Source organism: Pseudorca crassidens, chromosome 2 (genome assembly GCF_039906515.1).
Source record: "Pseudorca crassidens isolate mPseCra1 chromosome 2, mPseCra1.hap1, whole genome shotgun sequence".
Lineage (NCBI taxonomy): Eukaryota > Metazoa > Chordata > Mammalia > Artiodactyla > Delphinidae > Pseudorca > Pseudorca crassidens.
The window spans coordinates 107,875,152-107,903,132 of record NC_090297.1 but is presented as its reverse complement, the minus strand read 5'-3'; the positions used below and the strand labels follow the sequence as shown (position 1 = coordinate 107,903,132).

At 38.4% G+C, this 27,981-nt stretch overlaps 1 protein-coding gene across 7 annotated transcripts in view; it reads right to left on the bottom strand.

Annotated features, from left to right (window-relative positions):
* RPRD2 (regulation of nuclear pre-mRNA domain containing 2) overlaps window positions 1-27,981 on the bottom strand; it is an 82,968-nt gene that overhangs the window by 47,753 nt on the left and 7,234 nt on the right. The window lies entirely within an intron of this gene.

Sequence of the window (27,981 nt, the reverse complement as noted above, 5' to 3'; positions counted from 1 at the left end):
TCATCAACCAGTCCAGATACACCGAAGTCCTCCCATCTACTGGAAGAGAGGCTCTGCTGCCACTTTCATCACTAGGCGAATGTCCTGGGAAATAAGTAATTTGAGCCCATAAACTCACCCACATCAACCTTTTTTAAGGTACAGGACAGGGCCCAATCAATTTACTATCTGGAACCTTGAGCAAAGCCACCCTAAGTTTTATTATTATCCTGAAAAATTTTACTGTCCATACAGATGATTCATCATATTTTCTAGTTTCGACCTCAAATGCAGTGACCTCCAAGAACCACTTCTTTCTACATTTTAAAATCACCCTTTCTGACCACAACCGCCCATTCATTCCATTATATTTGTCCTTCAATTTCATCAAGATCTCAGTTCTTTATTTTCTCTAACTCACATATAGTCTCTTTTAGTACTCAATTCTTTCTCTACCAATTCCAGAGTCTTTCTGATCCATTATCAAAACCACTCATATCAAAACGTTCATTTGCTTTTCGTCCTCCCTACAATTTAGGCTTTCTATCACATGTATTCAACAAAATCCTAAATCTGGATCAATCTAACTGAACGACTTTACTGCACCTTTATTTCTGCCCCTGGGTTCTGCTGAAGAAAAATCATACCACCAGAAGTACTGAAACAATGTAAATTCAGTCCCTTCCTTCAGTGGGCCCTCCTTCCATATGTCTTTAATCAGCATCCTCTCTCATTTGCTGTAAGAGCTATTTCAAACTTTTACCACTCTTGTCAAGCGCCCTCTCTTACCACATTCTCACTCTCAGGAGATAAGCTTAATATGCTATTTCACAGAGAAGCAGAAATCATTAGACGGGAATTATGTTCTCTCAAAAAATGTACCCAGGGACTTCCCTGGTGGCACAGTGGTTAAGAATCTGCCTGTCAATGCAGGCGATATGGGTTCGATCCCTGGTCCAGGAAGATTCCACATGCCACGGAGCAACTAAGCCTGTTTGCCACAACTACTGAGCCCGCGTGCCACAACTACTGAAGCCTGCGTGCCTAGAGCCCATGCTCCACAACAAGAGAAGCCACCGCAATGAGAGACCTGCGCACCGCAACGAAGAGGAGCCCCCACTCACCGCAACTAGAGAAAGCCCACGTGCAGCAACGAAGACCCAATGCAGCCAAAATTAAATAAACACATAAATTTATTTTTTTTTAATGTACCCATATGTAAACCCATCCAGATCAATTTACCTAAGTCAGTTAAGATCTTTCAGATTAGGGATCTGAAAGAGTGTTATATACTCACTGTCTCTAATTTCTAGTAACTCCATAATTATAGGAGCTACCTTTTTTGGTACTTAAAAAATATGCGGGCTTCCCTGGTGGCGCAGTGGTTGGGGGTCCGCCTGCCAATGCGGGGTACGCGGGTTTGGGCCCTGGTCTGGGGGGGTCCCGCATGCCGTGGAGCAACTAAGCCCGTGCGCCACGGCTACTGAAGCCGGCGCCCTGGAGCCCATGCTGCGCAACGAGAGAGGCCACTGCAGTGAGAGGCCCGTGCACTGCAGCGGGGAGTGGCCCCCGCTCGCTGCAACCAGAGAAAAGCCCACGCGCAGCAATGAAGACCCAACGCAGCCAAAAAATAAAATAATAAAATAAATTTATTTTAAAAAATGTAATCTACCATGTGAGGAGGCTTATATAAATTATGCTATCTCATTTATGTTGCCATCACTTCACTCAAACAGCAATTACCAATATTACCAATAAACCCCAACTTATTAAACCCAAAGGAGATTTTTCTTTAATATATTTATTTTATCTATTTATTTTTGGCTGTGTTGGGTCTTGTTGCTGTGTGCCGGCTGTCTCTAGTTGCAGCGAGCGGGGGCTACCCTTTGTTGTGGTGAGCAGGCTTCTCATTGCAGTGGCTTCTCTTGTTGGGAAGCACGGGCTCTAGGAGTATGGGCTCAGTAGTTGTAGCCTGCGGGCTCTAGAGCACAGGCTCAGTAGTTAGTGGCACACGGGCTTAGTTGCTCCACGGCACCTTCCCGGACCAGGGCTCGAACATGTGTCCCCTACATTGGCAGGCGGATTCTTAACCACTGCACCACTAGGGAAGCCCCAAAAGGAGATTTTTTTAAAATGCTGTTTCTACAAAGAACTATCATTTCCACCAGGCTTTGGCACACAGAATAATGTGCTATAGTAATCCCTTTTTGTTTTTGTTATAATCATTCTCTTAGTTCTCCTCTGACGTCTCTAGCTCTTCCTCCATATATATACACAGGTGGACATGATAGGTAGGCAGCTCTGCTTGTGATCATCCTCCTTTATTTCTTTCTTTTTAAAAAATATTTATTTATTTGCAGGTCGCAGCCTCCTTAGTTGTGGCATGCAGGTTTCTTAGTTGCGGCACATGGGCTTAGTTGTGGCATGCTACTCTCAGTTGCAGCATGCGTGTGGGATCTAGTTCCCTGACCAGGGATCAAACCCAGGCCCCCTGCACTGGAAGTGTGGAGTCTTATCCACCGCGCCACCAGTGAAGTCCCCATCTTCCTTTAAATGTTGATGCTCCCCAGGGTTCTCTCCTGAGCACTCTTCTCGATTCACTCGTAGCACAGAATTGTAAGATTTCAGGTTCAAAATCAGATAGTCTGTTCTATTCCTGGCTTTATCACTTATTAGCTTTAGGGTCTTATACATTACCTAACTTCTATATGTTACTTTTTTTTTCTTTGCAAAATGACAAACTCATGGGTTGTTATAAGAATTAAATAAAACAATGTATGTAAAGCATTTAGGACTGTGCTTAGCCAACAGAAAATGGAATGCTATCAGCATAATTATCCACATTTAACTACTACCACCTAAGTACCAATGACTCCCATATCCATAGATTTCATGCTTGGATTTCCCTTTACCAGTCAATGCACACATCTACTTCAAAGTCTCAGAAATACCTTGAACTTGGTTTTTCAATATTTTATTAATAATCTTCCTCCTCTTCCATCTGTTACTGCTCTTGTATTTAGCTAGAATTTCAGCAGTCTTTTTTGGCTCTTCTTCTTCCCTACCTGACCCTCACCCCCTCTTGATAAATCTCCAAGTCCAGCCAATTTTGTCTCCAATAACATTTTTCAAATTTATCCCCTCTTCTTCTCTTCCTACCATTGCTCTTTGCTGGGTCATCACTTTTGACCCGGACTACTACTGAAATAGCCTCCTAACTGGTTATCCTGCCTTGGACTTGGTCTTCTCAAATTTATTCTCTACATTGTTGCTAAATTCATCTTCTAATACGTAAACAGTATCCAACTATTTCTCAGATCAAATCTGTCAATGATTTCCAACTGCTTACTAGAAAATGCCCAAACACCTTAGTCTTCATTTACATTCTGGATCTTACCTTCTCTTCCAGTCTCATCTCTTCCCCCTTCAAATTCAAAATTCCACCTTTAATGAATTACTCACAGTTCCCAGAAACACACCTCTCTCTCTCACACAGAACTTTCCTTTTCTATGATAACCCATCCTAAATAATCTTCAGTGTTTTCTACTCACCCACAGGAAAAAGTCAAAAATTTTAAATTTAATTCATGTCAGATTCTGACCCCTCTCTACCTCAACTTCCCAAAACAAATCACCCCAAACTTTTTTTTTTTTGGCCATGCCACGTGGTTTGCAGGCTCTTAGTTCCCCCACCAGGGACTGAACCCAGGCCCTTGGCAGTGAAAGCTTGGAGTCCTAACCAGGAGATTCCCGCCCTAAAGAGACTCAAGGTACAGAGCAATCTGATGTAACTAATTTGTGTTTCTGAAATGGATATAGGTTTGGACTAGCCAGCTGTAAATGACATTTTTGGATCAACTGAAGAAATGTGAATGTGGTCTGGGATCAGATAAAATGAAAATTTACGGAAATGGAAATAAATCATCAACTGGGGGGAAACACAGTAGTTACAGAATGATCTCATGTTAGGAAAAAAATCTGTGAAAGAGATCAGAAAGAATAAGGAATTAAGTTTTAACAGTACTGATCTCTATTTTTTTCACTTTTGCTTGCCTGTATTATAATTTTCTGTAATATATATTTGCTGCTTCCATTATTGATTAAGGAAATATAATTGCTTTTGTCCAAAAAGTTTAACTGGTTGTCTTAAACTAATTTGTATTTCAGCCTGGACCTATTCTTTGAACTGCAGACTCAAATATCCAACTTTCTACCCAACATCTCTCTTGGGATATTTAATACATAGCTCAGACTCAACGTGTGATATTCTGATCTCTTCGTCTTAATTCTCTCCACCTATAGTCATCTCCATCCCAGTAAATGGCATTTCTTCTGTGGTGGTTTTTTTCAGCCAAAACTTGGGTCATCCTTGACTCCCCTCTTTCACACTCCATATCCAAACTCACAATGCAGATCTCAGTAACGCTACCTTTGAAATATATACAGATTTAGGAAGTTACAAATGCAGAAAGAAGCAGGTTAGAATAAACCCTGTGGTGCTGGACTGTAATTGGAAGTCTTGGTATGAATTCAGTTATATATAGAAAACATATGCTTATTCAAGAGATAAAAGTTAATGTCACTATTAATGAGGCAGATTGACATTATGTTCCTCCAAATATATATAATGCTTTAAGAACACAGAATACATTTAAGTCCTGTTAATCCTACCTTCTTATTACTGCGTATTTCTGAATTTAAGATAAGATTGTTTATAACATGCACATTTTATATACCACCAAGAAATTTTAAAAGTACTTCCAGTTAGCTGAATGAAACCATCAACTGTAAAATACATACTGCTTTCAAACATGTTAAAATGTGAAAAGACGATGTACATCCTAGAATTGATGAAGTACATTAATTTCTAGTTCATTTTTTCCCTCCCCATTTCTTTTGCCACTACCCTACTTCAGTTTCTCATCATTACTACAACAAACTTCTTAATAACTGATCTCTGTCTGTAGTTTCAATGCATTCTCCAGACTGCTGGGAATTAATCCCACCAGTATGCTTGTCCCTGTGTACAAAGATATTCTTGCAGCACTATTTCCAAAAAAAGTCTGGAAATATCCTAAAAGTTCTTAATAGGGGCTTCGCTAAGTAAATTCTGTTACCTCCATCTAGCTGAAAAGTATGTAACTATTAAAAAACTTGTGTTTTTAATAGTTCATTTTATAGTTCATTTAGAACTATCTCCAAGATATAAAGCAAAAACAAGATATAATGGGTCTGGGCTTCCCTGGTGGCGCAGTGGTTGGGAGTCCGCCTGCCGATGCAGGGGACGCGGGTTCGTGCCCCGGTCTGGGAGGATCCCACGTGCCACAGAGCGGCTGGGCCCATGAGCCGTGGCCGCTGGGCCTGCGCGTCCCGAGCCTGTGCTCTGCAGCAGGAGGGGCCGCGGCAGTGAGAGGCCCGCGCACCGCAAAAAAAAAAAAAAAAAAGATATGATGGGTCTACTTTGCTAGTATATGTGTACAAAAAGTACAAACAAGCATATACTTCATATTTATAGAGAACACCTCTGGGAAGATATATAAGAAACTGCTAACAGTGATGCCTCTACAGAAGGAAACCAAGGGATCAAGAGAGATAGAGACAGTCATGACAGAGGAATTCATTTTCTATCGTACACTTTTTGGAATTTGGGCATGTATTTACTTATTCAAAATAATACATTAAAAAGAAAACACCCCTATGCCACTACATTTTATGTCCTTCCTCAATACTGCTAAAGCACCTTGTATATAGATACTGTACTTTTTCACTTGGAATTTAAAACATCCTTTTATAAATGTTTCCTCATCAGACCATGAGTTCTTTCAGCACACTGGCTTGGTACCTCAATGCCAATCAACTATTTATCAGGTATACAATTAATATCTTCTATTGAATAAATGAATACTAACCAAAGCCTCCCTTCTAAAATCATCCCCATCCAGGCCTCATCTTCCCCCATGCTCCAAATTATCTGTTTCTCTCTCTTATCAATTAACCCCAAATGTTTTGGGGTCTCCTAGATAACACCAAGCAATGATCTAGTATGTGAAGGAGATTGAACCTTTTACTCCTGTCCCTTGTTAACCAAATCCATCTTCTGTAAGTCTATATTACAGAGTCTTAAACAACAACCCCCCACCATTGCTCTTTCATAACATTTACTCTTTCAAGTTTACCCTGATTTCACTAATACGAAAATGCTGGTGAAAAGAGGAATATCAAATAAATAATGTAGGGCTTCCCTGGTGGCGCAGTGGTTGAGAGTCCGCCTGCCAATGCAGGGGACGCGGGTTCGTGCCCCGGTCCGGGAAGATCCCACATGCCGCGGAGCGGCTGCGCCTGTGAGCCATGGCCGCTGAGCCTGCGCGTCCGGAGCCTGTGCTCCGCGACGGGAGAGGCCACAGCGGTGAGAGGCCCGCGTACCAAAAAAAAAAAAAAATAATGTAATCTGCCCCACCTTAGTGCTAAGGAGAGTCCTGTCTCAAATACATACAGCAGAATTCTCATTCCTTTCAGAGGATAGTATAGCAGAAAGAAGACAGAAATTGGACTCAGACATACATCAATTCAAATTTTACCTCAATAACTGAGTCATGACCTTGACTAAAATTATATGTCTCTGAGCCTTTATTTCCATCCTTAAAATGAATATAATAGCTCAAGACTTTGGAAGGAATAAATAATATATGTTAAATGTCTGTTTATAGTACCTACTAGAGAACAAGTCAAATACTTCACTAACAGCAGTTGTTTTCTCCCAGTTTTCCTTCCCTGTAAGCTAGTATATATCAGGTGAGTCTGAGGGGAAAATGCCATTTGATTAAACTAATCTAAATTAAGATATGTATGACAATAGTTTCTTTCTCTTTAACCCTGGCCTCTGAAAATGGGGAGAGAAAAGGCTATTTTATTCTTAGCTCCTCCAATTCCAGGACTCCCTTGCTCTATTCTGGCTCCTGACATCTAGGAGGCTTGTGAAACATCTAGGTTACAAAAAAATCAGAAGCGGAATCACTTGGGAACCCTAGTCTTCGGAGAAGTCCGAGGGCTTCAACTCAACCAGTTTTCTTCTCAGCTGACCTCAGAAACGCTTGGTTTGTCTATAGTAACACTAAATATAGAGATTTATATGAGTTGTTTAATTGCTTACACCTAATAACTATGCAGAGTAACTATGTACATATCATTTAATAAGCGAAATGTTTTAAAAAGTTGATTATAACCAAAACTCTGTTCAGGAACAATTCAAATGTTGGTTAATTAAATAGCCAAGCTGTCTGTTCACGGATTTTAAAAAATGTTCATACTATTTCTTCCATCTAAAATGACATTACTCTTCTCCTTTTATTATTTGAATTCTCATCTCAAAACCCAAGTCAAAACCCTGGTCCTCAAAGACAGCTCTTGAAACCACTTCCATCTTTCTTAACTCTGAACTTACACTGCTCTTATATTTAACATCATGTACTGCTTCACACATTAGCTTTTCCTTGGCTTGATTGTAAACTCTTTGAAACAGAATTATATCATTTACTTCTCTTCCATCTTTCATAGTGCTGAATACAAACTAGCCATTTATTATGTTTTTGTTGACTGACTGCCTACTTCCATAGTCTAACTTGAGGCCAAAAAAAGCAGATTATTCCTTTTCATCTTCAATGACTATGAGCACAACTATTTATTATTTACATTAATGAAGGGAAATACTAGTGTGGCTAATCCCAACAAATTAATTCCCAAAACATTTCCACTGTACATTTAGAATATATCATATCAATTCTTTTAACAAATTTATCTTGGTAATTATGTACTTAAGTTTATGTCACAATAATCTACCTTACTCTCCACACCTGATATTTCTCTAACAGAGAAGGAAGAGAGATGCCACAAGATTAGGAAAGAGTAACTTGTGAGAAAACAATCAACTTTTTATAATCAGGGTGTCATATGATATTTCAACATCAATGTCGCCACCACCACCAAGAAAGTATATGTGAAATCAAGAGTTATAACCTTATACATTTACCAAAAACTTAGAGGAATTAATTTCCGTAACACTTTCATAATATGTCAGCCAATCAGCTGTCAAAGTCAGGTACTGTGCCCTTTTTTCTCCATCTATCTAATAACTATAGAAAAATTTCCAAGAAGCAGTATAATATGGCCTGGTGTAGCAGTTCCCAAATTCTGGCCATAGCCTGTGATGAAATTTCCATTGGTTTGCAGAGAAATGAGAAAAATAAGGACATAGCAGCTTATTTTTCCTGAAGCAAAATGTATCCAAGTTAAAGAATGGTTCTCTATTATCTTCTTCCTATTTTTCTGGTAATTAAAATATCTTTATGAAATGATGGTAATGATTTTAATGTCCTCAATTGGAAATACGAACAATCCTATTTCAGCACCTTTAGTTTTTCTATTTTCTTAAATTGATTGGCCCATGTCTAGAAACTACTAGTCCAATAGATCTCCTCTGATCCTGACTCACTGTGAGCTACCAAAATAAATGAATGCTTAAACACTTCATTGCTTAGTTTGCTTTTTACGATCAATAATTAGACTTGTGTGTTAACTGTGCTGGAAAAATTTCTTTCTTGAGATTACATGGACCCATGATCTGTGGATCACAAAAATGCCAGAAGCAGCATTAGTGTATAAAGATGGTCTTTTATTTATCCCAAGAACTTAAGGATGGCTTTACCTTAGAAAATCTGTAAATATCATTCACTATATTTACAGAAAAATTCTTGATAAAATTCTGTGTCTGCTGAAGTAGATACTGTTAGCAAATAACAATTTCCGTTAGAAATAAAAAGGAACCATATAACCTGATAATGAAGTCTTAAATACAAAGAGTGAAGTACCATAGGGGTAAGACTATCATATATACCAGATCAGTTCTTCCACATTGATCAACACATTCAATAGAATTCCAGTCAAAATCCTAATAAAATACAGTAAGGAATTTGACAAGCTGATTCTCCATTTTATATGGAAGTGCAAAGGCCTAAGAATAAAAAGACACAAGGTAGAAGAATGTGGCCTCCCAGATACCATGACGTCATATAACAGGCTATGGAATTTGCACAGGTATGGCCAAATTTACCATTAGAACCAAATGGAGAGCCCATACACAGATCTGTGTTAACTGACATTTATGACAGGGGTAGCACTGCAGATCACTGGGAAAAAAGGAGAATGCTATTCATTAAAGTAGATAGGACAATGGTGTTTCTACATGGAAAAAAAATGAAAATGAACTCTATCATGTCATATACAAAAATCAGTTCTGGGGCTTCCCTGGTGGCGCAGTGGTTGAGAGTCCGCCTACCGATGCAGGGGACACGTGTTCGTGCCCCGGTCCAGGAAGATCCCATATGCCGCGGAGCGGCTGGGCCCGTGAACCATGGCCGCTGAGCCTGCGCGTCCGGAGCCTGTGCTCCGCAACGGGAGAGGCCACAGCAGTGAGAGGCCCACGTACCACAAAAAAAAAAAAAAATCAGTTCTGAATGGAATAAGGACAAACACAATAGGCTAACCAAAGGCTTCAGCAGAAAACACAGGAGAACATCTTTATGACCATAAGGTAGGGAAAGAGTTCTTAAACCAAACACAGTGTGCCAACCATAATAAAAAGTGGGTTAACCACAATACATATATAAATCTAATATTATTAAAATTAAGAACCTCTCTTCATCAAAAAGACATCATAAAGAGAGTACAAAGACATACCTCTAACTGGGAGAAACTCCTTGTAACTTCTTATGTGGACAAAAGAAACAAATGGGCATTTCACAGAATAGGAATCTTGAATAGCCAATCAAAAAAGAACTTCATTAATAATCAGGAAAATCCAAATTAAAATCAGGAGACAGCATTTACCCGCCCCCCCAAGCCTGGCAAAAAATTAAAAAGAGCTGACAGTACCAAGATTTGGCAAAGATGTGGAGAAACAGAAAGTCATCTTATTTATTGTGTTGGTGTTTTGCTTTTTTTAAAAAAAAAAAATCAGGTTTATTATAGAGGTTTGATTTATGTACACCAAAATTCACCCTTTTTAATGTACAGGTATATAAATTTTGACAAATTTTGCGGTGTAACCCCCGCAGTTCTATTACCCCCCCAAATCCTTCCTGCCCATTTTTAGTGAACCCCTCTCCCTACCCCCACTCTCTAACCATATAGTTTTGTCCTTTCCAAAGAGTTATATAAATGAAATTATATAATACATAACCTTTGAGTCACTTAGCATAATACATTTGACATGTATCTATGTGTGTGTACCAGTACTTCATTTCTTTTTTTAAGTCTTTTTTTTTTTTTGGCCACACTATACAGCCTTCAGGATCTTAGTTCCCAGCCAGGGACTGAACCCGTGCCCCCTGAAGCGGAAGCGCAGAGTCCTAACTACTGGACTGCCAGGGAATTCCCTTAAGTCATTTTTTTAAAAATTGTGGTAAAATATACAAAACATAACATTTCATTTCTTTTTATTGTAAGATAGTATTCCATTTCAAGGATGTCCTAAAGTTTGTTTGTATCACAGTTTGTTTGTTGAAGGGTATTTGGGTTTTTTTGGTTTTGGTAATTATGAATAAAACCACTATAAACATCTCTTAATAGCATCTTTAACACAGCAAAATCTCATAATTTTGATGAAGTCCAGCTTATAAAAACAATTTTTTAATGGATTGTGTTGTTGGTGTCTTAAAAAATCTTTGCCTATCCCAAGATCAGACTTTCTCATACATAAAGGTGAAATACTGAAAGCTGCAAGATGTTCACTTTCACCCTTTCTCTACAACTAGATGTTCTAGCCAGTGCAGTAAGACAAGGGAAAGGAATAAAGGCATATAAATTGGAAAGGAAGAAATTACAATTGTCTTTTGTTGCAGACAACATGATTTGTCTACATAGAAAAACCACAAAGAATCTACAAAATAGGTACAAGAACTAGTGAGTGAGTTTAGTAGAGTTGCAGAATACCTAATAGAAAAAAAAGTTTTTTAACATAGAACCATTTATAACAGCAAGAAAGACTTAGGTAGAATCTAGCAAAATAAGGTATGTATGCAGAGAAAAAAATACAAAGCACTGACGAAAGAAATCAAAGAAGACCTAAATAAGTGGAGAGATATACCATATTTATGGGTTGGAAGACTCAATATTCTTAAGATGTCAATTCTCTCCCAAATTAATGTATAGATTCAATATAATCCTAATCAAAATCCCAGCATGATTTTTAGAAAAAACAAACTGATTCTAAAATTTAAATGGGGGACTTACCTGGTGGCACAGTGGTTATGGTTAAGAATCTGCCTGCCAAAAAAAAAAGAATCCACTTGCCAATGCAGGGGACACGGGTTCAAGCCCTGGTCTGGGAAGATTCCACATGCCACGGAGCAACTAAGTCTGTGTGCCACAACTACTGAGTCTGTGCTCTAGAACCCGCGAGCCACAACTACTGAGCCCATGTGCCACAACTACTGAAGCCTGCGTGCCTAGAGCCCGTGCTCCACAACAAGAGCAGCCCCTGCTCGCCGCAACTAGAGATAGCCCGCATGCAGCAACGAAGACCCAACAGGGCCAAAAATAAATTAAATAAATTAATTAATTAAATAAATAAATAAATAAAATTTGAATGGAAAGACAAAAGACCTAGAATAGCTAAAGTAATTTTGAAAATCTTGTTGGAGGATTCACATTACCTGATTTCAGAACGAGATATAGTAATCAAGGCAGTGAGGCATTAGCAAAAGGACAGACACAGATGAATGGGACAAAATAGAGTTCAGAAATAGACTCATATGGTTAATTGATTTTTGACAAAGGTGCATAGGCAATTTAATGAAGAAATAAAGAAAGGACAGTCTTTTCAGCTAATGGTACTGGAACAGTTGGACATCCATTAAAAAAAAACAAACCAAAAAAAAAAAAACAAAAAAAAAAAAAACAAAAAAACAAAGGGGGCTTCCCTGGTGGCGCAGTGGTTGGGAGTCCGCCTGCCGATGCAGGGGCGCGGGTTCGTGCCCCGGTCCGGGAGGATCCCACGTGCCGCGGGGCAGCTGCGCCTGTGGGCCATGGCCGCTGGGCCTGCGTGTCCGGAGCCTGTGCTCCGCAGCGGGGGAGGCCACAGCGGTGAGAGGCCCGCGTACCGCAAAAAAAAAAAACAAAAAAAACAAAAACAAAGAACAACCTTGACCCACACCTCATACCATTTGCAAAAATTAACTCAAAATGCATTATAGACCTAACTGTAAAATCTAACTACAAAACTTCTAGAAGTTCAATGTCTGCAGGATCTGTACTGTTGCTCCTTTTTCATTCCTGCTATTAGTAATTAGCATCTTCTTTTTTTTTTTCCTTTGGCTAAAGATTTGTCAGTTTTATTGATCATTTTAAAGTACTTTTAATGGGATTTTAAATGAGAAACAAATTGACAACACATACTTGTTAAGTCAAACAGTTGCATCCCTTCAATCTGGCAATTCCTCTCTTGCACATGTGCCCAAAAGTATCCATAGCAGCATTATTCATCACAGACAAATAACTATAATACAGATTGAATCCTGAATAGTTACAACCTTGAATGTAAGTCACAGAGATTATTTTTTAATTTGATGAGATCTGATGCAGCCTTGCAAAGACATCCACTTGGATATGAAAAACAGCCTTGTTTAAAATTTTGGAGACAAAAAATTATTTCAAACTAATACTCAGCCACAAAACACATGTTAATAAAAGCAAACACACATACATGATCGTATGGCTGCTAAACCAGCTGGGTTCTAGGCCTTTTTCAGGTTTTCTATTTCTTAAGCCAATAAGCGTTCTATATATTAAGAATATATATATTCTATATATTAAGCCAATATTTTTATGGACATTTTCTCCATTTCCTTTAGGCTTTAAAAATTATTAATGTAAAGCTGAAGATGTATTTGTAATTTTAAAAAATCTATGTCTATAGTTAGTTCTCTTTTAAGAACACACTGGGTAAACAAAATGTGATATACGTATATATAAATCTCACACACATAATGGAATATTATTCAGCCTTAAAAAGGACAGAAACTCTGACACATGCCATAATATGGATGAAACTTGAAGAGACGTTATGCTAAGTAAAATAAGCCAGTCACAAAAAGACAAATACTGTATGATTCCACTTATATGAGGTACCTAGAGTAGTCAAAGTCATAGAAAGAGGAAGTAGAATGGTGGTTGTTAGGGGCTATGGGATGGGAGGAATGGGTAGTTACTTTTTAATGAGTACAGAGTTTCAGTTTGGGAAGATGAAAAAAAGTTCTGGAGATGGATGTTGGTGATGGTTGCACAACAATGTTAACGTATATAAGAAGAAAATAAGAAACTGTTAATAATGGAACTTGGCATATAGAGGAAAGTGATGGGTAAATTACTTTTCATTTTGTAACACATGTATAGTTTGAATTTTACAATGTACTTTAATAATCATAAAAAGTTTGTTAAGGGCTTCCCTGGTGGTGCAGTGGTTGAAAGTCCGCCTGCCGATGCAGGGGACACGGGTTCGTGCCCCGGTCTGGGAAGATCCCACATGCCGCGGAGCGGCTGGGCCCATGAATCATGGCCGCTGAGCCTGCGTGTCCGGAGCCTGTGCTCCGCAACGGGAGAGGCCACAACAGTAAGAGGCCCGCGTATCGCAAAAAAAAAAAAAAAAGTTTGTTAAAAAACAAACTAGTTAATGGCTCCCTAGTTCTGTATACTGAAGTGACTTTCATTTGAAAATAACCCTCCCTTAATTACATAATCCATCATAGCTACCTTCTCAGTTCTTACCTTCCCTCCTCCTTCAAATATTTGGAACACTGTCTACTACAATGGCCAGATGTCTCTCCATGTCCTCACCTAGGACAAGCTACTTACTAATTTTTAAAAAGTATATATATATATATATATATATATTAGTCATTTAACATTAAACATACAAAAAGTATGCAATTTATTAGATGACATTCTTCTATAAAGAGTTTTTCTTTCTTGCCTCCCCCCCTTGTTCTCTTTCTCTTTTCTTTTAATGAATGTAACTATAGACACAGGGAGTTTTTTCTTCATTCATTACTGTCATTCTTTTTGATGTACAAACTGTGCCACAGTTAGCTAGGAAAATCCCTTTCAAGCCAGCTCTTACATCCTTTTCATATGATCTCATTCATCTTTGAGCTCTCCTGAGACCTTCTTGCCCTCCAGCCAAAGATGTTCATTCCATGAGCCTGATGTTTTCTTCATAGGAAGATTTTACAAACTACTAACTCAGTCTGGTTAATACTTACAGAGCTATTCAAATTTTCGAATTCTTCTTGGATTATTAATTTTTAAAGGAATTTGTCCATTTCATCTGAGTTTTCAAATTTATTGGCATAAAGTTGTTCGTATGATTTTTAAATTTCTACTTTATCTGTAGTCATGCCCCCTCTCCATTCCTAATATTGTTTATTTATGCTTCCTCTCTTTTTCTTCCTTGATCAGTTCTGACAAAGGTTTATCTTTTACTTTTTTGGTTTATCTTTTACTTTTTTTTTAGTATTATTATTTTTTAAATTTATTTATTTTATTTTTGGCTGCATTGGGTCTTTGTTGCGGTGCACGGGCTTCTCATTGCAGTGGCTTCTCTTGTTGCAGAGCACAGGCTCTAGGTGCACGGGCTCAGTAGTTGTGGCCTGCGGGCCCTAGAGCGCCAGCTCAGTAGCTGTGGCACATGGACTTAGTTGCTCTGCAGCATGTGGGATCTTCCTGGACCAGGGCTCGAACCCATGTCCCCTGCATTGGCAGACGGATTCTTAACCACTGTGCCACCAGGGAAGCCCCTACTGGGCTTTTTGAAGAAGCAAGTTTTGTCTTTGCTGATCTTCTCTATTTTATCTTTCTTTTGTACTTATTCTTTGCTCTTATTTTTAATCTCCTTCCTTCTACTCTCCTTGGGCCTATTCTGTTGTTCTTTGCCTGTTTTTTTTTTTTTTTTAAACAAAAGATGCTTAGCTTGTTAAGTTTCAGCCTCTTGCATTTAAGGTTACAAATTTCCCTTAGGTACAGCTTTACTGCATCCCAGCCCAGACTTCTTAACTCAAGACCCATATATCTACTTGTCTAACATGATATCTCCACTGAAGTATCTAGAAGATATCTCAAACACAACGTGTTAAAAACTAAACTCTTGATCTCTCCCAAATCTTGTCTACTCAAAGTCTTCATCGCGTAGTTAATGACAACTCCATCCTTCTATCACTCAGGACACAAACCTTGGAATTATCTGTAATTCCTCCTTTTTCTCATACTGTCAGCAATTCGTTCTATCTTCAAAACGTATCCAGAAATCATTTACTTCTTATGACCTTTATCCCTGTCACTGCAATCTAAGCCATCATCATCTCTCACCTAGACTATTACATTACTCTTATAATAGGTCTCTCTGCTTCTGTCCATTCCTCCTTATAGTCTATTCTTGCCATGGCAGTGGAGAATTCTTTTTTTTTTTTTTTTTTGCGGTACGTGGGCCTCTCACTGTTGTGGCCTTTCCCGTTGCAGAGCACAGGCTCCGGACGCGCAGGCTTAGCAGCCATGGCTCACGGGCCCAGCCGCTCCGCGGCATGTGGGATCTTCCCGGACCGGGGCAGGAACCCGTGTCCCCTGCATCGGCAGGCGGACTCTCAACCACTGCGCCACCAGGGAAGCCCCCTAAAGAAATCTTTTTGTTTTTTTGTTTTTTTTGCGGTACGCGGGCCTCTCACTGCCGTGGCCTCTCCCGTTGCGGAGCACAGGCTCCAGACACGCAGGCTCAGCAGCCATGGCTCACGGGCCCAGCTGCTCCGCGGCATGTGGGATCTTCCCGGACCGGGGCACGAACCCGTGTCCCCTGCATCGGCAGGCAGATTCTCAACCACTGCGCCACCAGGGAAGCCCCGAGAATTCTTTTAAAAGGTAAGTCAGAGCATGTTGTTCTCTGCTCAAAACTCTCCAATGGTTACTACTTCTGCTCTAAGTAAAAGCCAAAGACTTTGCCCTACGTGATCTGCCATCTCCTTTATCTCTCTGACCTCGTCTACTTTCACTCCATTCTAGCCACAGTGTTCTGGAACACTATTCTTTTTTTTTTTTTTTTTTGCGGTATGTGGGCCCCTCACTGCTGTGGCCTCTCCCGCTGCGGAGCACAGGCTCCGGACGCGCAGGCTCAGCGGCCATGGCTCACGGGCCCAGCCGCTCCGCGGCATGCGGGATCCTCCCGGACCGGGGCACGAACCCGCGTCCCCCGCATCGGCAGGCGGACGCTCAACCACTGCGCCACCAGGGAAGCCCTGGAACACTATTCTTTGAACACACCAGATATACTCATAATTTAGCGTCTTAATTCTAACTGTTCCCTTTACCTAGAATCCTCTTCCTCCAGATATGCACCCGGCTAACTGAGTGTCTTCAGGTCTTTACTTAATTCTCACTCTCTCAATGAAGCCTATTTTAAGTGCTTCCTTTAATACTGCAACCTGTCCCCCAATCTCCACCGTTAATTCCAATGCCCTTTACCCTGCTTTTTACTTTTTTCCCATAAGATTTTTTCATTTTCTACCATAATAGGTAATTTACTTTTTCATTATATTTATTGATCCACAAGGTCAGAAATCTTGATGTATTCACTGATGGATCCCAAATAAACAAATGGTAAGCACTCAATAAAATGAGTTATTAGTTTCGATGTAGTGTTCTTATTACTATTCAGTGCTATGTATTTTTAAATTTCCACTATGATTTATTCTCTGATCCATGAGTTATCTGGAAATGCACATTTTAATTTCCAAGCGAAGGGGAAATTTTTGTTTTGGTTATTAACTTCTAAGTTAAAAGTACTATATGGCTAAAGAATATGAATCTGCATGATACAAAGGATCTAAAATTATACTAATCTTGCATTAGGGGCCAGTACACATCACTAATTGGTTTAAATATTCCTTGTTTGTTCAAGAAAGAATGCACATTTTCTAATTTTAGAGCACAGGGTTCTCCATATGTGAGTCAGTTAAATCAGATATGGTAGTATAGTATAAATTCTCTATATTTTTACATATTTTATATCTGCTTAAACTACCAATAATTAACAGCTACATTTTAACTCTCTCACTAGGATAACAAAGCTGGTAAATTTTCCTTTCAGTTCAGGCATACTTCAGAGATATCGCAGGTTTGGTTCCAGACCACCACAATAAAGTTCCAAATATAGAAATAAAGTGAGTCACATGAATTTTCTGGTTTCCCAGTGCATATAAAAGTTATGTTTACACTATACTGTAGTCTATTAAGTATGCAATAGCATTATGTCTAAAAAAAAAACAATGTACACACCTTAATTTTAAAATGCTGTTGGGGGACTTCCCTGGTGGTCCAGTGGTTAAGAATCCGCCTTCTGGGACTTCCCTGGTGGTGCGGTGGTTAAGAATCTGCCTGCCAATGCAGGGGACACAGGTTCGATCCCTGGTCCGGGAAGATCCCACATGCTGCAGAGCAACAAAGCCTGTGTGCCACAACTACTGAGCCTGTGCGCTGCAACTACTGAAGCCCGCATACTCTAGGGCCCGCGTGCCGCAACTACTGAGCCTGCATGCCACAACTACTGAAGCCCGTGCACCTAGAGCCCGCACTTCACAACAAGAGAAGCCACCGCAATGAGAAGCCCACACACCGCAACGAAGAGCAGCCCCTTTTATTAATTTAAACGTTCTATACATGATTATTTTATATTTTGTATCTTATCATTAATAGTTTAAGTCTTTAGGGGTTTGTTTCTATCAAATCTCACTCGAAGTGACTTACTTCCTTGTGTTTGGTAATTCTCTGTTGAATTTTATCTGTGGGAATTCAAAGAGCCTAACCAGAAAAAGCTTTCTCTCAAAGTGTACTTGCAAGTGCTATGGCAGAATCAGGGTAGTACTGACCTTGGTCCAATTTATCATCTTTCTCAGAGGGTTCTTCCATTTTGCTGTGGGCCAAAGGCTTAGTTTCCCATTAGTGCTAATATGGGCATTTGCCTTTGAGAGCAACCTTGCCTTTTCTGTTTGCTCACAGCTCATTGTTCCTGCTTCAGCTGACTCTTCACTTTTGTGAGAACAGACCCTTAGAGAGCGCCCTAACTTTTTTAGCATACTCAGTAATGCATTAAAAATTAAGCTTGTAACCTTCCATACACAAAGATACTGCCCCCTCAAGGAGGTGGAACATCAATTCTGTACTCCTTAAGTGTGTACTGTGCACGGTGACTTCTTTCCAAAGTGTATAGTTTGATAAGGGGGTGGGGGGAGATTTTACAGTGAAGAAACCTGATAAATACTGCCTCAGCCAGGTGATCAAGGTTAGCATCATCAGTGATAAGTCATGTTGACAGGATACTCTTGACGCGATGTGATGCAAATGGCACTTTTCCTGTGTTCTTTCCAAGAACCTATAGCCCCAATTAATCATGAAAAAATATATATATCAGACAAACGCATATTTTTGTTTATTCATTTGGGCCGCACCTAGCGGCTTGAGGGATCTTAGTTCCCCAACCAGGAATCAAACTCAGGCCCTCTTGCAGTGGAAGCGCAGAGTCCTAACCACTAGACCACCAGAGAATTCCCCAGACAAATCCATATAGAGGGACATTCTACAAAATACCTGATCAATACTCCTCAAAACTGTTTACAGTCTAAAGGAGCCTGACGTGACATGATGACTAAATGTAATGTGGAATTCTGCATGGGATTTTGGGATAGAAAAAGACATTTGGCAAAAACTAAGGAAATCCACAAATAAAGTATGGACTCTAGTTAATAATGACCTATCAGTATTGGTTCATTAGCTGTAGCAAATGTACCATATACCAATGTAAGATGTTAACAACAGGGGAAACTGGGTGCAGGGTATACTAGAACCCTCTATACCATCTTTGCAACTTCTCTGTAAACCTAAAGCTATTCTAGAATAAAGTTTATTTTTAAAAGTTATGTTTGTTACAATTTCTGCAGGATTTAGTTATTTTTTAGGGCAAAAAAAATGTAGTCTCTCTGCAAAATATCTGGTTTGTCATATCATCAGAAACAGAAATTGTCCTATTCACCCTTCTCCCCAGTACAATCATGCCTTTTCCCAGAACCATGTTCCTTGGAAACGCCACTGGCAAACTTTCTCCTCCTTTAATTTCTGAGAAATTACTTTGCTCTGATCTTCTCCTCTACCTAGGACACCTTTTCTTCTGAAACTCTGGTGTTTCCCAAGTTCTTTCACTGGCACTTTTCTCTTCTCACTTAAAATACTGTGTCCCTTGAAGTGCTCATTCATTAACTACTACCAATATGATTACAATTCCCAAGTCTCCATCTCTAGTCCAAAGCTCCCTCCCAAATACAATATAGTGGTTATGAACATATTTAAGTTAGTCAGGACTAGTTTCAAAGCCCAGTCCCTATTTCCAACTGCATGACCTTTTCTCATCTATACAATGAGATGCTTTTCTCATCTATACAATGAAATAATAGTACCCACTTATTCAAAGGTTTTTCTCAAGATTACATGACAAAATACACAAAAAACTCCTAGAATTGCATCAAGTATATAACTGTCAATAAATATTAGCCAATATTAGGATTATAAGCACTATCAAAATGGTTAATTATCTATTAAACAACTTGTCTCAGATGCCCTCCAGACACTCCAACTCCATGTGTGCAAGCCTGCTTTTATCATCTATTTCCTCCCAAATTTCCTGTCACCCAAGACAGAATCCACAGGATCCATCTTCCAAGCTTTCCTCTAACTTCATCCCGTACATCCAACTGGTCAGCAAGTTCTGCCGAATTCTACTTTCTAAATACCTCTTAGATCTTATCTGTCCTCTCCACTACCAGTTATATTCTTTCAAATCTTTGTCATTTGGTTAGATTATTATAGTGGCTCCTGAACATTTCCCCCAAACATATTATCATTTATTTTTGGAAACTGTAATATCAGTTTCAGGTATTGCTATTTTAAAGACCAAAATACAATATTTTTGTTGGCATAATACAAAAGCAGTTCATTCGTTGTCCTTAGTTGTCTTTATCTCTTTCCTACCTACTCACCCACCCCCATTCCTCTCACTTTCACCACAAACTCCTTACCCTACTTTCTATGCAGTTCAGGAAACTCCCCTGACTCACCCCCCTCTACCTTTGTCATGGCCCACTTATAGGGAGAGTCTGAACCTGAGGGAAAGAACCTTCCGTAACAAAGAATCTCTCCTAGGGAAAAGAAAGGATTTAAACTCCATTAGGGAAACGTTTCCCAAGTTGGCCAAGAAAGAAGTCAAAACTTCGGCAATTTTGAACTACTGAACATAGACAGGTGGCTCCGAAAGCACTGGTCAGGGGAGTTAAATATGGCAAGAAGATACTAAAGTCCAACCCAACCAGCTACATCACACAAAGCAATTATAAAGGTACCTCAGACAAAAAGACCAAAGTCAAAGGAAGCAGCAAAACCAGGAGGAGCTGATGATTTACATTACAATGATTATCTATGCTTAATAGTTATGTTTTTATAAATTTACATTTTTACTTGATGTTTTAAAATATGAAATACATTAAAAATCTGGGCTCACAGACTTAACTTCAATTTTTGAATTCTAAAAGCTTTGAATAAATCCGAAAATATACTAATACCAGTATTACAAAAAAGTGATTTTGGTCCAGTGTTACAATCACTATCTATTGTAGCTTTTGTGCCTATACATACATAGTTACTTTGTTTTCAATATACCTTCCCCTCCCCACCATGTCTCAAAAATCATGGTTTTTACTGCTTCTTTGCTTCTCTTTGTCTTTTCCATCCTCACTTGTCTATGTGTACTTCTGATTGTTCACTCTCTGCTTCTGATTCTTTTACACCTTTGTTTGTATTTGAGATGCCTTCTTTCACCTGCTTCACATCTTTTTTGAACAACTGTTTCCTCCATGAAGCCTTTCTTACTACACACAAATATAAATTGGTTCTCTCTGCTCTTTAATTGGGGGTTTCCTAGAAAAACATCCATAACAAAGCTTCCCAATGTGTGTTCCGTAGAACAGTAATCACATGAGATAGCTAGAAAAGAAAGGAACTCCATGGTCAAATACGTTTGGAAAATACTGAACAGCCTATCCCCCACTCCTTCTGGAAATTCATGAAGCATTTTATTAAAGGTACTAAAGTCTAGCAGCATGAAACAGGTTTAACTTTAACTTCGTAGTACCTAAGTTTTGACAGTGACAACCTAAACTAAACACCACAACTTTCTAGAAAATGCTGTTGTACAAAGTCAAATTCATATTTTTTGTTTATTGCTATGTTTTATTTTCTCTGTATCTTATCCACATTTATCAGTTTATACATATGTACTGTACATGGCAATCTGAGGATAAGAATGAATAGAAGAATAGAAATGCATTCTTATCCTAGTTTATACTAAACACAGTATATATGTGTAAGGATGACCTATAAATGGATTTCAAAAGCTATTCACTTTTCTATTACCAGGTTTTTAAAGACTTTTAAAACAAAGTAAAATTGATCTTCCAAAATGTGTCTTGAAATGAAATTTTCTTTTAAAAAAATCTTTAATTTCAAATTTAAAATTTTAAATGAAAATATGATTAATATTTGGTCTTTATTATTCCAACTTAAATTTTTATAAACCCCTTGTTTTTGATAGGTTATTTTTAAAAATCCAGCAGCACTAAAGATATTGCTGTCCCTGTGAAATCCCTTCTTTGAGATGCATTTACATATTAGCACAACAGCTATAAAAATATATGAAAGATTCTTAAATTCTATGAACTTCTAGAACTGCAAGATGTTGTTACACAAATAGGTACGTGAAATACTCAAAATAGATAAATAGTCTCCAAATTAGTGTGTTTTCCAGGCATTCTCTAGTATTAATAAAAAGGCCTAAAAAATCTGTGTTCATTCCTTTGGATTATTAACCTTAAAATTTCACCTAGGGTATGCAGGATTAACTGGAAGAATTTAAAGCTTAAGCACACAGGCCTGCATGAAACATGGTGTAATAAAAATACATACCATAATTGCATTTAAAAACAACAGTAGTTACCATTTGCTGAGTTTTCTTTATATATATATATATATATATATATATTTTACTGAAGTGTAGTCGATTTACAATGTTGTGTTAATTTCTGTTGTACAGTGCTGAGCTTTCTAAATGTCAGGTAGTTTGCAAAGCACTTTATATGAATTATCTTTTTTTTTTTTTTTGCGGTACGCGGGCCTCTCACTGTTGTGGTCTCTCCCGTTGCGGAGCACAGGCTCCAGACGCGCAGGCTCAGCGGCCATGGCTCACGGGCCCAGCCGCTCTGCGGCACGAACGCGTGTCCCCTGCAACGGCAGGCGGACTCTCAACCACTGTGCCACCAGGGAAGCCCTGAATTATCTTTTTTAATACCACCAACAATCACATAAGGTATGTTGTATTATTATTAATCCTATTTAAAGGCTTTAAGAGGTTAAGTAACAAGTATAATGCCTATTGGAGTCCAAAGCCCATGTACTTTGCCAATTAACCACTATACAATATTGTATATCCCCCTACATATGTAAATCTGTGTAAACAAAACTATGTAAAACCTCTATAGCAACAATTCTCGAAGTGTGCTCTGTGGTCAGATATAAGAAAGTCATTAAGCACTTTCTATGTTCTACACCATCTTCAAGGTGCTGAGGATGTAGTGGTGGGCAAAACAAAGTCCCTGCTATCATGGGCTTACATTCTAGTTGAGGGTGAGAGGGGACATGCAGCTCAGTAAATAAACAAATAAATAAGGTAATATCTTATAATGGGAAAAGGTATATAAAGAAAATAAAACAGGGTGATGCAATAAGAGAATGATAGATAGGAGCAAAGGGGGGTAGGGTAGGCTCTTTGGCTAGGACGATAGGGATCAACCTCTAAGGAGATGAGCTAAGACCTGAAAGACAAGGACATTAAGGCAAATTTTTCATATAAAGTGGTAATTTATAAAATGATAGTGATAATATAAATGGTAGTGTATTTTACATCCTTATTTGGCAAAATAAGAAGTTATCAAACTTATGATCTCACAAATTAAAAAACAGTAATTAAATGGTTATAAAATAACATCTGGTAACCCCTGGGCAATACACAGTATTAAGATGAGAGACAATGGATGTGCACGTTGCAGAAACTTGATAAAGGTCATTGTACAACATACCAATAAATCAGTGAATTCTCAAACCTTTTGGTTTCAGGATACCTTTACCCTCCTAAAAATTACTGAAGACCCCAAAGAGCTTTTGCTTATGTGAGTTAGTTACATCTATGCTCTTTACTGTATTATAAATTAAAACTAAGAATTTTAAAATATCTATTAATTCATTAAAAATAATAAAACCATTCAGTTAATAAGTTATACATATTTTATTAAAAATAACTATATTTGCAAGAGAAAAAAACTTAGTGAGGAGAGTAGCACTGTTTTACATTCTTGAAAATCTAATGCTTTGGCTCAACAGAAGACAGCTAAGTTCTCATATCTGCTTCTGTATTCAATTTATTGCTATATACGAATTAATGAATTTTTTTCATCTCTGCAGCTTAGTGAAATCATCAAAATAGACAGGCACAGAACTCATAGAAACAGAGAGTAGAATGGTGGTTGCCAGGAGCCAGGGAGTTGGGGAATGGGAAGACGTTGGTCAAAGGGTACAAACTTGCAGTTATAAGATAAATACGTTCTGGGGATCCAACATACAACATGGTGACGATAGTTAACAATATGGCATTATATACTTGAAAGTTACTAAGTACATCTTGTGGTAATCATTTTGCAATTTATACATGATCTAATCATCACAACTTACACAATGTTACATGTCAATAATATATAAAAAAGCTGGGTAAAAACAGGCACAAGCGCTGTTTGGGAACCATTATACTGTATATACCACACTATGGAACACTACAAAATACCAACAGACTTTGAAAGAAGTGGAACGCAGTCTAGCACAAAGGTAGAGAGTAGGCGCTGGAGTCAAGACTGCTTAGATTTTAATTCTGGCTCTACTGCTTACTAGCTATGAAACTTGAACAATTAATTTTACCTCACTGAGCCTTCAAGTGCTTCAGTTATATCATCTATAACGTTTTCTTTATTATTTTCCCTTCACCAGCGTAATTTTACATATATATCACTAATAGCCTTACTAAGTAATAAAAATTACATAATATCAATACCTCATGAATTGTTATATTAAATGAGATCACACGATAAGAACTCAGGAAATGTTAACTATTTATTACTAAATCTATTAGTGATAATGTTTGTGAAGTTAACTGTATTAATGATTGGAAACTTAATAAAGAACATTGTTAAATAATAACAAAGTACTTGTAAGCAACTCAGGCTTTGAATCCACCGTATTTCTTGTATTTCTCCCACTCACTCTCACCTTCTGCCTTCAGAGAACAAAACCAAGGGGGGAAAAATAATTAAGCTTATGCTTAGCCACCCTGAAACCAGGCAGTTTCCCTTTCCTATACTATAAAAATGGTCTGACAATTTCCTCAAAATAATCAATTGACTTCCCTAAGCCTCGGTTTATAAGAATTTTAAGTGGGGATAACTCCTACCTTCCAGAGCTTATGTTAGGATTATAGGAATATATGTATATATATATATGTATGTATATGTTTGATATCTAGTAAGGGTGCTCAGTGAATGGATACCTTCACTCCAACCAAAAAGTGATAACTCTTCGAAACTGGTACAGCATATAAAAACTCATATTATCATACTTCCCAGAACAAGTTATTTTTGTTCAATTCTTATCTTAGTTATGAAACGTTAAGTTCCTTATAATTCCATCTCTTTCAGCGAGCAACCTAACAAAGTTTTACATAGAGTAAGCACCCAATATTCTTAAATTAATTTTCTGAATTCTGTATCTTTGGACATAGGAATACACTATAAAAGAAATGTTAATAACTCAAGTAATACTGACTGCCTCTTGGACAGAGATCATCATTTTAAAATAATGCGTTATGCTACCATTTTAAAACTATAATGACAGTAAAGGGAACACAAAAACAGCACAGGATCCATTCGGGTCTTTTTTTAATTAAAAATGGTAAGTTATAATGCCTAACATTAAAAAATCTTTTCCCTTCTAACAGTGAAACTTTCACTAAAGGAAATAGTCAATCTCCTTTCTCCCCCCAGCCACCTGTGGCGGGTACCAAAGAACCATAGGGTGAAAGTAAGTGAAACTAATCACTAGCAAGTGAAGTGAAGGAAGAGAGACGAGAGAAAGATAAAAGGCTGCAACCAAAATTTAAACCCAGCATATTAAACATTTTATTTCTTTCATCAAACAGCCTCTATTTCAATGTTTCTAAGAGAACAAGAAAAACAAGGTTTCTTTTTTTAGACTATCTTTATCTTATCCAGAAAGACTTTAATGTTCTAAAGCACAAATGGAATTGTTGCCTTTTCCCAGAAGGAGTAACTAGGTTCTACTACTTCTCCACAAGATGTGCATCTCTCCAGTGTTCTGTAACTAAAATCTGTGGATGCAGTGGAATCAAAAGCACTACAAAGCACCAACTCCTTTTTGTTTCCTTGACAAACAGATGAGAAACTCAGTCAAGGTGTTTTGTGCAACAGTGTTAAGTTTTTGAGTAATTTTTTTTTACTAGGGTCTCTGAGCTCCTTCTACACATTAAAAAACCTCATGTAGTCTTAGTTCTCAGATGAAATTTTAAAACAACTAACCCAAAATATTTTAAGGTACTGCTGTAGAACACTAAACACTTGGGAAAAGTGGAAAAAAAAAAGATTAAAAGAAAAGATCATAACTTGGGCTTCCCTGGTGGCGCAGTGGTTGAGAATCCGCCTGCCAATGCAGGGGACACGGGTTCGAGCCCTGGTCCAGAAGGATCCCACATGCCACCGAGCAACTGGGTCTGTGCACCACAACTACTGAGCCTGTGCTCTGGAGCCCGCGAGCCACAACTGCTGAGGCCCGTGTGCCTGGAGCCTGTGCTCCGTAACAAGAGAAGCCACCGCAATGAGAAGCCGGCGCACAGCAAGGAGTGGCCCCAGCTCGTCGCAGCTGAAGGGGGCCCACGCGCAGCAACAGAGACCCGACGCAGCCAAAAAATTAATTAATTTAAAAAAAAAAGAGCCTCACAGCCCCTTCAGCCCCCTCCTTATCTTCCCACCAGCTAGCTTCACACTTGCAAACTGGTTTCCATCACCTGCCTGGTGGACAGAGGCTATTGCCTGTTGTACCTTGAATCCGGAGACCAGGGTGTTAGGAATCTTGGAATTGTGGCTTTATCTGTCCATGACTGATGCCAGGGGGGTTAAAAAAATTAATTAATTAAAAAATAAATAAAATTTTTAAGAAAGATCATAACTGAATGACAAAAGCTTAGGAGAAAAGGGAGTTTGGATGCATCTATTATTTATTAGTTTATGAAAGGCAGGAAGCCAAATCACTAAGAATAAAATCAGAAGTCTCCACTCTCTAAGAAATTACACACATACGTACACTCACCCCTTCTCTACCAACAGGACTGTAATTTTGGGGTGGCCTGTTTAAGGAAATGTTAATATTAGTAATTTTACATTGGAAATGGAAATTTCCAATGGAATTTTCAAGATATTTCCACACCACAAAATCACTTGAAGTTTGTCAATACTGTTTCACACTTTGATTTATGGGATTGTTTATTTGCTATATAATTTAACATTTAGCTTACTATGGGATGCACAGCAAAAGTATGTTTTACATATTGCTTTAAATCCACCTAAGGCCATGTATATAATACAACCCTTCTGCATTTGAGAGACAAAGCAGCTAAATGAAGAATATAACTGCTTGTAAAGTCTCATAATACACATAAAAAGGCTCATTTAGTATACACCATTACAATAATCTCATGTAATAATCACGGTAGCTCATGTTTTGAAACACTGTCAGAAAACATGGAAATTATCTACATATCTATGAACCTAGGGCAATGGATGGAAGAAAAGGTGACCTAGGCATCCAAAGGGCAGAGAGAAGACTGATTGTGCAATAATTTTACAACTGGGAATTATAACAGACCTAATGCCTAACTAATCCAGAAGTGCCATTAAACCTAACCCAAGAGTAGAAATATGCAAGAGATCAAAATAGATTTATTACTTCTTTGGGAAGCTGAAAGTTTACCTTGAACCTCAGAAAGAACCGCACACAATAACACATTAGACCAAGTAAGCAGAAAGAGGTATCTGAAATACCAGAATGCCCCAGAGCCTTCTCTCTGGACATCTTCTCTATCTATACTTATTACTCTGTCTTACTACACTTACTTCTCTATCTACACTTACTACCTAGTACATCTCTTCCAGGCTGATGGCTCTAAGGACAATTTACATACTAAGCAGATACCCTGTGGTGACTGTCGCACAACTCTGTGAATATACTAAAACAAATGAATTGTACACTTTAAATGAGTGAAGTTTGTCAATAAATGTCAACTCTTTCTAGTCACTCAGCCAAGAAAACCCCAGAGTCATTCTTGAAAACTCTCCTCTCTTACCCCACATTTAATTCATCTAGAAAGCCATTTGGATCTACCTTCAGAACAGGTCTAGAATTCAATTACTTCTTATAAAGCTTGTCCAAACCACCAATATTTTATCCCAGAATTACTTCAATAGCCACCTACCGGCATCCCTATTTCTGCAGCAACTAGAATGATCTTTTAAAAACAGAAATCTGTTCACATCACTCCTCTGCCCCATCTCATTCAAAATAAAAGACCAAAAATGCCTATAAAATTCTTTGTGATCTGCCCCTCCTGCCATATCACCCACCATAATCTGAGTTCATCTGCTAATCCTTACTTTCACTACTCCTTTCCAGCCACAAAAGCTTTCTTGTTGTTCCTTCAAC